Genomic DNA, 6,000 nt, shown 5'->3' on the forward strand with positions numbered 1-6,000 from the left:
GACTTGCTTCAACTATATTTTTATCTTATTTTATTTTAAATATAAACGGACTTAAGTCCTTAACAATATTTTGTGTGTATACACGGTAATAATAATACAATGATAATAGTAATTACAAATAATAATAGTAATGGCAAATAATAATCTAAGCTACATAATACAGTTAAATAAGTTACAAATATAGACAAGAGAATGAAAAAGGTAAATAACAACAAAGAAAGATATAAGTCGAGACATGCTAAACAAAATCAAACAAAATCAAAGGTAATGGAATTACCCACAGCCATGTGGATATTAGAAGGACAGTTTATCATATAATTTGTTTTATATGGGACGGGATAGAATAAATTACTGCATCTTGTGTTACGGTGATTAACTTTAAAACGGATGAGGGAAAGGAGCTCATCACAATCGATATTCCCTAAAAGTAAATTGTGTAAAAATTTGGATAGTAATAAAGTGCGTCTAGTTTTAAGTGGAAGGAGATTTATAAATGATAAAACTGATTCATAGGAACCGTGAGGTGGCCTATAAATATTAAATTTGAAGGAGATGAAACGGAGGAAGTTATTTTGAACTGATTCGATCGCATCAATCTGTTTAGAAGTGTTATTAGTCCAAATTAATGGACAGTATTCTAGGTTTGAGCGAACAAGGGCACAGAATAAAACTTTTAAAGATAGTGAATCACTGAATGATCCACAAGTTCTTTTGATAAAACCGAGGTTGCGCATTGCCTTATTTTTTATCATTTCAATATGGGCTGAAAACTTTAGTTTAGAGTCGAAAATGACACCTAGGTCTTTAAAGTTTGTTAATAATTCAATATCAGTCCCGGAAATATGATAATTATAATTGATGACATTTGTGCTTAGGCTAAAGCGCATAAATTTGCATTTGTCAATGTTTAATAACAGGCGATTAGTTGAGCACCAGGATTGAATCTTATCAATATCGTTTTGTAAGTCATGCGCGTCACCTTGATTATTTATTATTTTTACCAGTTTAAGGTCATCTGCAAAAAGAAAAACACGAGAATTTTTTACGACATTCGGAATGTCGTTAATAAAAATATTGAAAAGTAGAGTAGAGAGGTGATCCCCTTGTGGGACCCCGGATGGAACAATAAATTGATCTGATTCAAAGTTCAAATGTTTAACAACGATATTACGGTTTGAGAGAAAAGATTGAAACCATGAAAGCAGAGGGTCAGAGAACCCAAACAGTTTTAATTTCATAAATAATATTTCATGGTTTATGCTATCGAATGCTTTAGACATATCAGTGTAAATGATATCTGTTTGCGAATGGGCTTCGAAAGAGTCAAGAATTATTCGTTTAGTAATAGCTAGATTACAATTAGTTGATCGCTTAGGTCTAAAACCATATTGATGATGGGTGAGAAATGAGGAGCAATAATTATTTATTTTAGTAGAAATTAGTTTTGAAAAAAGTTTAGGGATTACTGATATTTTTGTTATTGGTCGATAGTTGGAAACATTTGTGGGGTCACTTTTTTTAAAAACAGGGTAAATAAAAGAGTTTTTCCATATGTCAGGGAATATACCGTTTTGGAGCGATAAGTTAAAAATATAGGTTAAAGTTGGTGTTAGTATAAATCTACAGTTGTAGAGGAAAAAGGCTGGAATGTTATCCGGACCGACGTTAAAATTGATAGGGAGAGCGGTAAGCTCGTTTAAAACATCGACCTCTGTAAGTGATATAGACGAAAAGGAAAATGAATGATTACTACTTAAAGAATTATTAAAACAGGGAACAAAAGTGGTAAGTATGTCTGGCTGAGGGTAATTTTTAAAGAAATATTTAGCAAATAAGTTAACAATATCATATCCATTATCAGCTGACGTTGTGTCGAGCGTAAGGAGATTTGGTATTGAATTAGTATTTCTACGATTATTAACGTATTTCCAGAAAAACTTTGTGTTTAATTTGACAGATAGTTGAACATTATTAATATAGTTTTTAAAATCATGTTTGGCAGTTCTCTTACAAATAGCTCTCAAACGGGAAAAGTTATTATAATCTAATGGGTCATTAAATTTTTTATACAAAGAATGAGCAATTTTTTTATGTGTTAACAATATTTTTAGCTCGTTAGAGTACCAAGAGGGAAAACTGTTTGACGAAACACGCTTTTTTGGTACAAAGGTACTAATTGCTTTGTTTAAACAATTATAGAGGTGGTTAATTAATTCATTAAGGCTAAAGTTAGTAAAAGTATTATAAGATAAATTAACAGCTAAAAATTTAACAATATCAATATAATTACAATGCTTAAAATCATAAAAACAATCTGTTGGCTTTAGTAAATTAAACTGATTATAATCAATAGTAACATTAAGAGCTGGGTGATGCTTATCTAATGGTAATAGTGGGTCAGGATCGTTAGAGACATTAAGGCGAGCGTTTGACAATACTAGATCTAAAGTTACATCATTATCATTAAGAACATGGTTAAACTGATTAAAGTTGAAATATGATAACATATTTACAAAATAAGAATCAACTTGAGAAGTGCAATTAATTGGAAGCGATAAAGAAGTCCAGTGAATTGATGGTAAATTAAAATCCCCTAATATTATAAATTTTGCAGATGGATAGGCTAAGTATAGATCATTTAAAGCGGAAAAAACATTTTCATACGTTATAAATGGGGAACAGGGAGGTATATAAATGCAGCCAGTAATATAAGTTGTGTCCTCAATCTGTAAATGCACAAAAACAGCTTCAATATTATTGATAGAAGTATTTAACTTTTTACACTTAATTGAATTTTTTACCGCAATTAAGACGCCCCCGCCATGAGAGCGGTTACTGTTTAGCGGCGACCTATCACAACGAAAAATTATAAAATTAACAAAGTGCAATTCAGAGTTACATATAGCAGGTGAAAGCCATGTTTCAGTAAATGCAATTAAATCAAAAAGAGAAGTATTTAGTGAGGGAATTAAAGTGCTAATTTTGGAGACCATGCTCCTAACATTTTGATAGTAGAGTAGCAGGGTTGAGTTGGTGACTAGTTTTTTTGAACCGCAGAGGAGACGATAGTTGGTTGACCCTTATAGTATTTTATTGTCAGATTTGGCTCACCTTTTGCTATTCGAGCACTTAACTGGTTGCGTAGATCACGAATAAATTCACGCTGATAGGGTGACTTATCACTCGTGAGTCTAATATCTTTAAAATTTTGATCAGATTTCAGGTTACGTGATAACCCGAGAATTTTGAATACTTCTGAGGCCGCTTGCAGTTCAATTTTCAGTGGACGAGACTTGTTATTAGGTTTGCCTAAACGACTAATTTTTATTGGTTTAATGTCCGTACCGAGTTTATTGAAAATGCGTGTTATTGAATCAGTATCAGTGATATTATTGTGGCTAGATTGTTCATGCACATTAAAAATGATAATATTTTTAGAACGATTTTGACGGTCGATAAATTCAGCAAATATGTCATGATTATCTTTGGACTTTGGAGCAGCTGATTCCAACAGGTCGACACGGTTTTTGATATCAGTCAAATCATTACGAAGCATACTATTTTCATTTTTGATACTTGATAACTGAGAGAAGATTTCGCGGAATTTATTGTCGAAAGAATTAAGTTTTTCATTTTGCTTATTGACCAAATCAATAAGTTTAGCTTGCTCACCGCGTAATTTATCGAGATGGCTGATGATTAATTTCAAGTCGGGTTCAGTAGTAGAAAGTGAAGTAAGAGGTTGAATAGAGTTTCCAGCGACAGAAATAATATTTTTAGATTTTTTAGTACAAGTAACACAAGACCATGATTTATTCAAACTATTTAAATAGTCAATATCATCTTGTTTCAACGAAGCACAAGTAAGGTGGTATAATTTAGAGCAGGAAGAACACGTAATCGAGTCGTTTTGACCGCGTTTAATACTCACGGCACAAGTGACACATAAACCCATATTATATGATTGATATAGCGATAAGAGGTAGATACTGGTAAATACTTATAGAAACGCGGAGCACAACTAAACGGAGATAACACACGTGCGTACACTGTGGCGGTTGACACATTCTTCTTCAACATCAAATTTAAACAATCAAAATGTAAGAAATGTACGGAAAGCAATGTATGATAAACGGAAGCAGACCTATCCTAAATTACCAACTTCTTTGGATGAAACAATTCATCAATTAAGTGACTTAAGAAATGAAGAATGTTTTAAATATAAGGGTCAACAATTAATTTACATGCCGACTGATGATAATTTTGTATGTTTAACTACAGAACAAAATCTACAATTTATGACAAATAGTTGTACTGAGTATTTTGGCGATGGCACATTTAATTATGCTCCAAAATATTTTATTCAATTGTACACAATACATGGATATAAAAATGGATACTACTTACTACTTGTTTACTTTTTTTTACAAAATAAAACTAGGTCTACTTATATTAAAATGTGGCAATTTTTAAATAATTTATGTTTGAAATTATGCGAAAAAAGTTTGCAAATTAACACATTTCATGTTGATTTTGAAATTGGAGCTCATCAGGCAATTACAGGCGTGTTTGGAAATATTAAAATAATTGGATGTAGATTTCATTTAGGACAATCATGGTGGAAAAAAGTAAGAAACAATTATATAATATAGTACTTTTTTACTAAAATATAATAATTTGTTTGTAGATTGTTGGCGAACCTTCTCTCAGAATAGCATACATGGACAACAGTAATGAACTAGGGAAATGGTTGAAAATGTTTTTTGGTTTGGCGTTTATTTCCCCAGAAGAAGTAGTTGATGCATTTCACGAGTTAATATCAATTTGTCCAAATGATGACGGTTTCATATTTTCTGATTACATTCTACACAACTATATTGAAGATCACTGCCAGTTTCCTCCAAATATTTGCGCGGAAATTCCTTCGCTAAACCCAAGGTTTTTACAATATTTTTTAAAACTTATTATAAAAACTTTTTTACTAATTTGTATTGTTTTATTTAATTTTTTTTAGAACGACCAATGCAACTGAAAGCTTTCATCGCACGTACAATTCACAGTTTTATTCACCTCACCCCCATGTTCATGCAGTCGTTAGGGTATTGATCGAAACACAAGCGGAACATCGACTAAGATCAATTCAATTCGACACAAGCCTGGAAAATTACAACCCGCAAAAGAAATTAAAAAAATTGAATTGAATATTCAAGCCTACAGCCAGTTTTTAAATCGTAAGAATACAGAATCTTTATTAATATATTTAAGTCAACTTGGAAACAGATACCAAGGTGTATCAATTTAATTTATTATTATCAAAAAGATCTAGCTAGGTATATTATACTGTATTATAATACGACTGTGACAACTATTTATAAATATTTTGATTTTATTATTTTCATAAGTCATAAGTCATAACTATTATTATTATTTTATTATTAACAAAAAGATCTATATACTGTGACAACTATTTACATATTAAATATTGACTATGAAAACATGATATTTTTTTGTCATGTTATATTTTGAATTATTATAATTATTTAAATAAATGTTTTTATACGATACAGTTCAAAATTGAAAATGGCAACGTTGCAGAGTTTTTTATGCTCAATCGTGTTGGTTTTCTTTTGTATTTAAATTTCCTTTGATACGCCGACAATTTATGCTCAATCGTGTCGCAGCCAAATTTAGATTATTCATTGTAACAAAAATGTGAAGGATGAATTATTCTCATTTCAGTAATGTCCCTTTCAATTTCTTTAAATAAGTCCATTGTAAATAATAACACACAATTCAACTGTTAGTAATAAACTGAAACAGATTTAGTTGTGTGTTATTATAATATACTACAATCAGTAAATACAAAAATCTAATTACACCAAAAATGCAAACGCACTTAATTATAAAATTTAAGTTTATAAAAACAAAAAATAAAAAATGTAGACTCATGTCCTAGTTAACTATGACACTGGGTGTAGCATTAACATACTTACTTACCTT

This window comes from Acyrthosiphon pisum, chromosome X (assembly GCF_005508785.2).
Source record: "Acyrthosiphon pisum isolate AL4f chromosome X, pea_aphid_22Mar2018_4r6ur, whole genome shotgun sequence".
In the NCBI taxonomy this organism is placed as follows: Eukaryota; Metazoa; Arthropoda; class Insecta; order Hemiptera; family Aphididae; genus Acyrthosiphon; species Acyrthosiphon pisum.